A 9,467-nucleotide genomic window follows, 5' to 3' on the forward strand; every position below is an offset into this window, starting at 1 on the left:
CTACCAGTCTTAACTATTGTGGAGATGAAAGACATATTCCCTCAGGAGAATGTAGAGAGAGCAGTTGTGGCTGGCTGTTTTTTTGTGCTCTCCCACTCCTTATGCAGTGATTGGCCACAATTTGTCCCTGTGTATAGAAGGCTATGAGATCATGATTCGACTCTCATTTCCCCTGGTGTAAATCAGCAGTAACTCCATTGAAGTCAATTGAATTACATTGGTATAAAAAAAAAGTAAGTGAAAGGAGAATTAAGTTCAGAGTGTAGGTTTTTTGGAGCAGCTCTAACGCCTGACACTCCCCCTGAAACTGCTTTTTATATACCAATAAAAACAAGTTACGCATTGCCCCTCTGACATGGTTAGTTACCATCCTTTACCTTGTATGTGTTGGTTTGATCAAAACATCTCTAGCCACCATGCTGTCATCTGACCTTATCTTTAAGAGGGGTCAGTGTGTCCTTGTATCATCTCCGGGCATGTGCTTGTACCATACTTGGTATCTGGTACCACCCTCCTGGAATGTGTTTGTGTGACTGTCCTGTGCCTAGTACATCTCAGGAATGTGTGTTTTTGCAGTACCCGCCCTGTTCTTGCCAGGTTCTGTGAACTTGCATGCAGGCAGAGCCTGACTTCTGCTCACACCCTGACTTTTCCTAACTTTGCTTTATATTAGCAGGCCTTGACTACTACTTTAGTTCAGGCCTCAGGCTTCATACCAGGCCTCTTATACCAGGCCTCATGTCTCAGGCTCTCTCTTTCTGCTACACTGGTGAAGACCCTTCTGCCACCCTACTCCAGGAATCCAACTTTGTCAATGGTCTGATATCCTCTGTCTGTTCCTGGCTGACCCATTCTCAACTCAGATCCACTAGATCCTGAACAATGCAGATATTTGACCCAACTCAGAGTTCCAACTAGAGAATGACCTTCTTTACTGAAAGGTTTGTATTTATGTTCTGGAGGGACAACCTAGGTTTCAAGTATTGAAACTATGCCACAATTTGCCACTTGTTGAATTTGATCTTGAGAAGCTTCTGGTGGCCAGGCCTATGAGTTTACATCAAGGATTATATAAGGTCAGATGAGCTCTAAGCCCATACCAAGAACCCACAGTCAACCCCCCTAGGTCTCTTCCAGCATCTGCCCAGGCTGCTGAAGCCTTGGTCTACTATATCAATAGATTTTGTCGTAGAACAGTCCCAAAGATACCCTGTAATCCTGGTTGTTGTTGACCTCCTAACCAAGATAGTGCACTTCATCCCATGCTGTACTGTTTCTAACACACCAAGAGATGGCTCAACTCTTCCTGAAAAATGTCTCCCACTACCGTAGGTTACCAACAGGTATTGTATCAGACCAGGGTCCCCAGTTCATGTCCCAATACTGGAAGTGAGCTGTAGCTCATGAAAGCTCATGCTCAAATAAATTGGTTAGTCTCTAAGGTGCCACAAGTACTCCTTTTCTTTTTGAGAAATTTCTCAGACTCTTTGTCATTGAGTCCCTCATCTCGACCACATATCACCGGTAGACTAAGGGACAAACAGAGAAGGCCAGTCAAATCTTGGAGCAGTATCTTCACTGCTTTTTGAGTTACCACCAGGACAACTGACTTCCCTTGTTGTGCTACAATGAATTCACATTAACAATGCTATCCACGCCTGGACCCAACATAGCCCATTCTTTGCAAATAACGGCTTTCACTCTCACTTCCACCCAGACTTGCCCATGTATTCCCCAGTCCAGAGTACCCACCTCTGCTGGGTGCACCAGGAGTTCAAAGAATACTTGCAGTCTGCCAAAGAAGCCTATAACCATCATGTGGACCAAGATCATCAGGCTGCCCACAATCATATCATAGGGGAGAAGATTTGGCTCTTTGTCTAGAACCTTAAATCAAATCATCCATCTGCCAACCTAGACTGCCCATACCTGGGCCTCTTCAAGATTATAGAACAGGTGAATCCAGTGGCCTTCAGGTTATAGCTGCCCTAGTCCTTGAAGATCCACCCTAACTTCTACATCTCACTTTTTTAAAGCCCTACACTGAGAACCCATGTCCAGACCGCTCCAACACACCACCGCTTTATTGTGAGAGTTCCATTAGAAGTGCCCCAAAGCCCCTGGGAGGCGCTCTCAATGGAGGGGTACTGTCAGGAATCAGGGATTGCAGCAGAGCCAGTCTCCAGGCAACCTAACAAGTGCAGCTGACCTATAGTAGGGCTACCTGCCAGTCAGCAGACTGGTTCTCAATCCCAGCAGCAGCTCAAATCATTTGCCTATGGCTGCAATGGCTCTTGCTCCTGCCTCATTCTAGACCTTCTCCTGCCTTGGACCTGCCTTGCCTTATGCCAGTTTCTGACCCTTGGCTCCAGTTCCAGACTTCTGGCTCTGGCTTCTGACTGTGGTTCTGACCCTGGGTTCTAATTTCTGGCTACCAACTCCCATTCCAGCTCCTGGGTCTAACTCCTGCTCCAATGACTAGCACAACCACCCACTGGCAAGGAGACTGTAAGATGGGTATGTTAAATTAGCTCCCACCAATTAATTCAAGTTTTTCACCTTCTTCCTGTCTCTTGGTGTGTATGTTAAACCATATTAGATTTCTTTACACCTATTTAAACAGTTAGGTATTTGCTTAATATTTGCATTACACAAGTGTCCACAGGGCCCAGTCAGCATTGAGGCCCCACTATGCTAGGCTTTGTGTGTGTGTGTGTTTAAAAAAAAAAAAGTTACACTCCCAGACCAGGGGTAGTTTTAAAACTGGAGTTTCATTAAACTTAGTATACCCCACCACCAAATCAACACAGCTTACACAAGCCCTATTGCAGCTCAGTCCTTTTAGAGCACACTAAACTTTGCTGCTACAACCTGAACTATCCCCTTTGACCCCCCTCAGCAGTGTCACAATATAACTGCCCCCCCCATGGGGACCCCTGAGTAAGCAGTTAGGCATTGTATGTTGCTAGTGATTGTGTATGTAGTAAAGTATATTGTGGGAAGGGTTGAAGGTGTGAGTGTGGAGTGAAAGGTTCTGTTGCAGGTTACGAGAGGCCATAGAGGGAGGAAGGGAGAAGGGAATGGGTTAACTCGATGCTCCAGCTAGGTCTGAAGATAGGACGCTGATTCCAGCCCGAGGCCACGACACACAACCGACTCTCGGTTGCCTGTCAAGAAAGACGGAATTCCAACCCCGACCAGCAGTGAGAAAGGAGGATTCAGCTGAACAGAACTGCAGGGGCTGCAACAACTAGTAAAACAGCAAAGGCCAGCAAGTAAAAAAACAACAGTCTCGCATCCCTGAAGCTGGTGTGTTTTGGGAAAGCTGAGGAAGCCACAGAAAGTCAATTTGGACTGGTACAAAAAGCAGGGGGGACAGAGGTCCCAGAATGAAATGCCCCCAGAAGAACCCAGGACTTAAAAATCCTCTCAAGAGCCAAAGCAAGTTAGAGATCAACAGTGGACCCTAAACGGCCTATGCACAGGACAAAACTCTCGTCTACCCTTCCCCCTCTTCTTCTTACATTACACCCAGGCTTGGCCAGCCTCGGGTCATATGTGTGTGAGTATGAAAGTGGGTTAGGGCTGGGGCACTAACGCTTTCTTTCTTCCTCCGAGTGACATGGAAGCGTTCCCAGCACTGACTGCTGTTATTTTATTAATAAAGCTTTAAAATTTAGTCACTTGGTGTGCTCCTTCATCTCCTCCTCTAACAATCCTGCTGCCTCAACCTGATCGCCTGATGCCTCAGGCAGATTGGTACATAAATCTGTCACAACAGAACTTCAATCCTTAAAGGGACAGGGCATAAATAAATCTACTCCCTTATGAGTAGGCATAGCAGAATTAGATTTTAATTTGTTTATAATTTCAAGAGAAAATGTTCAATGTTTATTGTTATGCCTTTTTTTTTTTACTTTTATCTATTTAAACTTTCACAATTGTGCAAAATTATGTGGAGGCCACAAAATAGGCAGTCAGACAATTATTTAATAACAGACACTGAGATTCAAAACATTAAAGCAGTGGTTCTCAAACTGTGGGTCGGGACCCCAAAGTGAGTCAGGACCCCATTTTAATGGGGGTCTCCAGGGCTGGTGTAAACTTGCTGGGGCCTGCGGCCAAAGCCAAAGCCCAAGGGCTTCAGCCCTGGGTGGCAGGGCTAAGGTTGCAGGCCCCCTGCCTGGGGCTGAAGCCCTTGGGCTTCGGCTTTGGCCCCCTGGCTTGGGGCAGTGGGGCTTGGGCTTTGCTCCCCACCCGGGGCGGCTGGGCTTGGGCAAGCTCAGGTTTCAGTCCCCCCTCCTGGGGTCCTGTAGTAATTTTTGTTGTCAGAAGGGGGTTGCAGTGCAATGAAGGTCGAGAACCCCTGTTCTACGTACTTGAAGACTATCATGTCCCCCCGCCAGTCTTCTCTTCTCCAGACTAAAAACCCCATTTTTAAAAATCTTTCCTCAAGGGTCATATTTTCTAGACCTTTAATCATTTTTGTTGTTCTCCTGTGGATTTTCTCCAGTTTGTCCACATCTTTCCTGAAGTGTGGTGCCCACAGCTGGACACAATACTCCGGTAGAGGCCTTATCAGGGCTGAGTAGAAGAATTACATCTCATCTCTTGCTTACAAAACTCCTGCTAATACATCCCAGAATGATTGTCACTGTTTTTGCAACAGTATAACATTGTTGACTCATATTTAGTTTGTGATCTATTACCCCCAAATCCTTTTCTACAGTATTCTTTCCTAGGCAGTCATTTCCCATTTTGTATTTGGCAATTGATTATTCTTTTCTAAGTGTAGTACTTTGCATTTGTCCTTATTGAATTTCATCCTGTTTATTTCAGACCATTTCTCTAGTTTGTCAAGATCTTTTTGAATTCCAATCCTGTCCTCAAAAGTGCTTGCAACCCTTCCCAGCTTGGTATCAGGTATCATCTATAAAATTTTCAGGTGTGTTCTCTATGCCATTATCCAAATCATTAGATATTGAATAGAACTGGACCCAGGACAAATCCCTTCAGGATCCCACTTGATATGCCCTTCCAACTCGCCTGTGAACCATTGAGAACTACTTTCTGAGTATGGTTTTCCAATCAGTTGTGCACCCACCTTATAGTTGGGCTGTCTAGGCTATATTTCTCTAGCGTGTTCATGAGAGACGGTATCAAAAACCTTACTAAAGTTGAGACATATCACGTCTGCTGCTTTCCCCATCCATAAGGCTTGTTGCCCTGTCAATCATTTGTTCTTGAAAAATCCATGTTGACTGTTACTTATCACCTTATTTTCTTCTAGGTGCTTACAAACTGATTGATCCTTCTGCATGCTGAAGCTGAAACGATTGGGCTATAATTCCCTGGGCAGCTCTGTCCCTAGGGGCATGCTGGGCCTGGACATAGGCACGGAGTTTCTAATCTGCTGGAGGGTGCTATCCCTGGCTCCGCCCAGTCCATGCCTCCACTCCACCCTTTTCCCCAAAGCCCTGCCCCCACCCCGCCTCTTCCTGCCCTACCCTACCCCCACCCCGCCACTTCCCGCTATGCCTCTTCCCCACCCAGTTCTGCCCCCTCCCCCGAGTGCGCTGTGCCCTCGCTCCTCTCCGCTCCCCCCAGTGCCTCCAGATGCCGTGAAACCTCTGATCAGTGGCAGATGTGCCCACCTGCCTGCCTGCTGATCGCCTCCCCATTCGCCTCCTCACCCTGCTCGCCCACCTGCCTGCCTCCCATTTCACCTCCCCGCCCACCTCTTCATGATTGTATCGAAGTACGGGGCCTAGGATGGTCGCCCCGATTCGCCATACTCAAGGGATGGCTCTGTCCCTGGGTTGTCCTAAGTCTCCTTTTTATAGATAGGTACTATATTTTCCCATTTTCAGTCCTAAGGTATCTCTCCTATTCTCAAAGATAATTGCTAATGACTCAGAGATCTCTTCAGACAGTTCCTTAAATATTCTAGGGTGTATTTCATCAGGCCCTGCCAACTTGAAGATATGTAACTTTTCTAAGTAATTCTTAACTGATTCTTTTCTTATCTGAGCCTCAGATCCTACTCCATTTACACTAATGTTTATGTTAGTTGTCCAATCACTGCTAACTTTTTTTGTGAAAACTGAAATAACAAAGGCATTTAACACTTCAGCCATTGCTGTTTTTTCTATTATTGTCTTCCTTTCCCTCCTTATTAAGTAAAGGGCCTTCCCTGTCCTTGGTCTTCTTCCTGCTTCTCATGCATTTTGAAAATGTTTTCGTGTTACCCTTTATATTCCTAGCTAGTTTAATCTCATTGTATGCCTCTGCCTTTCTAATTTAGTACCTATATGTTTGTGTTGTTTTTGTCATAGTCATGCTTCATAATTTGACCTAGTTTCCACTTTTTGTATGACTCTTCTTTGAGTTTCAGGTCATTGAAGATCTCCTGGTTAGGCCAGGGTGGTCTCTTACCATACTTCCTATATTTCCTACGCGTAGAGATAGTTTGCTATTGTGCCCTTAATAATGTCTTTTTAAGAAACTACCAACTCTCCTGAACTCCTTTTTCTCTTAAACTTGCTTCCCAGAGGCTCTTACCTACCAATTCTCTGAGTTTGCTAAAGTCTGCCTTCTTGAAGTCCATTGTCTTTATTCTGATGTTTTCCTTCCTACCATTTGTTAGAATCATGAATTCGTCATTTCCTGATCACTTTCACCCGAGCTGTCTTCCACTTTCAAATTCGCAATTAGTTCCTATTTGTCAGAATCAGACCTAGAATAGCCTCTCCCCTGGTCACTTTCTTCACTTTCTGCAATAAAAAGTTGTCTCTAGTGCATTCCAAGAACTTATTGGATAATCTGTGTCCTGTTGTGTTATTTTCCCAACAGATGTCTGGATAGTTGAAGTCCCGCATCATCATCAAGGCCCTGTATTTTGGATGATTTTGTTAGTTGTTTAAAAAAAGCCTCATGCTCCTTTTCTTCCTGGTTAGGTGGCCTATTGTAGACCCCTACCATGAGATTACCCTTGTTTTTATCCCTTTTATCCTTAACCAGAGACTTTCAAAAGTTTGCCTCCCGTTTCTATCTCAACCTCTGTGCAAATGCGTACATCTTTGACATACAAGGCAACACCTCCTCCTTTCCCCCCCTGCTTATACTTCCCAAACAAGCTGTACCCTTCTACAGCAATATTCCAGTCATGTGAATGATCTCACCAAGTTTTTGTGATGCCAAGTACATTGAAATTTTGACAGGTTTCAGAGTAGCAGCCGTGTTAGTCTGTATTCGCAAAAAGAAAAGGAGTACTTGTGGCACCTTAGAGACTAACCAATTTATTTGAGCATAAGCTTTTGTGAGCTACAGCTCACTTCATCGGATGCATACTGTGGAAAATACAGAAGATGTTTTATACACACAGACCATGAAAAAATGGGTGTTTATCACTACAAAAGGTTTTCTTTCCCCCACCTCACTCTCCTGCTGGTAATAGCTTATCTAAAGTGATCACTCTCCTTACAATGTGTATGATAATCAAGGTGGGCCATTTCCAGCACAAGAGTGGGGTGGGGGAAGAGAAAACCTTTTGTAGTGATAAACACCCATTTTTTCATGGTCTGTGTTATAAAAACATCTTCTGTATTTTCCACAGTATGCATCCGATGAAGTGAGCTGTAGCTCACGAAAGCTTATGCTCAAATAAATTGGTTAGTCTCTAAGGTGCCACAAGTACTCCTTTTTATTGAAATTTTGATTTTTCACTAGTATTCTAGTGTTTCCTGTTTATTCCCCCCAGATTCCAACCCTTCACCCAGGTGTCCATGTTTTGGACTTACCTATGAGCTTTTTTCTCCTGCCCCTGTCAAACATAGTTTAAACCTGCCTCCTTAGGTTAGCCAGTCTGTATCTGAGGATACTCTTCCCCTTTCTTGATAGATGAACAGTAATAGTATGGGTAAAATAGGCACAGTCTTACATGCACACATTTCTGTAAATCAAGCCCTTAACCTTTCTGTACCTAAAATTGCCCATCTGTAAAATGGTTATAATACCTACTTCATTAGGGAGGTTGTGCAGTTTATTTTAATAGTGTTTATAAGGCATTTTGATTATACAAAAGACACTTCCAATTACATAAAATGCACTGGAGAAGTGTCAAGTATTATTATTAAGACATTCAAATTGATAGGTTTCATTCTTTAGATATTTTTTTAAACAAAAAATGAAACTCAAGAGTCTGCTTTGTCACTTGCTGCATCTTCCTGAAGGGTGGAGCCTTAGAATTACTTATACCATTGCATTATTGGCTGCAGCTTTTCTTGGAGCTTTACCTGCAAGCATGCTGACTTCTCCTACTGATATCAGTCAAAAATTTTCCATCCTTTATCTTAAGAAGTCTTATCAGTATAAAATGAACTGAAATTGTGACTGCTTGTTGTTTCTGTCTGCTATTTTAGACTGAGTGTCCTGTAGTATGGTCTATGTGCATTCTTGGAAGTATGTTGGAGTAAGACTGTATGACTGATGTCTCCCCAGAGCATTTATCAAGGGGCCAGACTCTCAACTGGTATAAATCAGTTTAGCACCACTGAACTCAGTAAAGCTATGCTGATTTTCACCAGCTGAGAATCTGGCCTAAAGTGTGGCTCTCCCAGTGAGCAAAATGTCAAATAAGTAAATTATAATTATTCACTCCATATCTAGGATGCTGATACTGAGAAGGAGGAGGATTATTATTATCTGTTTGTTTGTTATTTTGTGCTCAGTATTGTACAAGACACAAATACAAGACACTGCTGCCCGGGAGAGTCTACAGTCTAAGGCCCTAATCCTTCAGACACTTAAGCATGTACTCAAGTGTAAACACATAAGTAGTTCCATTGAGTTTGGGGATTTTTGAGTTGACTTCAGTTGGACTATTCATGAGCTTAAACTTTAGCACATGCTTCAGTGTTTGCCTAATACAGATAAGACCAGGCCAACAGGTAAACTAGAGAGATGGTGTTGATGTGGCATTTTCTTTCCTTTCTTTTTTTCTTTCCTGTCTCTTCCCTCTTATAAATTGATGGGTAGTGTCTGATGGGGTATTTGATGGCTTTATAGAATAAATCAGGGGCCTGGTGCAGTAGGTTTAGGAGGTCATTGCTGAAGGGGCAACAGAGAAGAACTTATGAAGGCAGAAGTCGGAGATGGAAGTGAAAGGGGTTGTGGGGTGGAAATCAGTGGTGGAGTAAAGGGGATGTGAGAACTTTAAACTTGATTCACTGAGCCATAAGGAGCCAGTGGAGGGATCTGAAATGGTACCAAGATTACTTTAGCTGCTGTAGTTTCAATACCCTGGAGGGAAATGATATGGGCGAGCCCGAGGGGAGCAGGCAAATCTAGTCAAAGCAGAGACATGGACAAGTACATTAGTCACCTAGATAGAAAGGAAGAGTTCTGACAGGGAGAGTTTGTGATCAATTGTGGATGAAGAGGCACAAAGAGTTGGTCACAGTCTGGAT

The sequence above is a fragment of the Caretta caretta genome, chromosome 5, assembly GCF_965140235.1.
Source record: "Caretta caretta isolate rCarCar2 chromosome 5, rCarCar1.hap1, whole genome shotgun sequence".
NCBI classification, from domain to species: Eukaryota; Metazoa; Chordata; order Testudines; family Cheloniidae; genus Caretta; species Caretta caretta.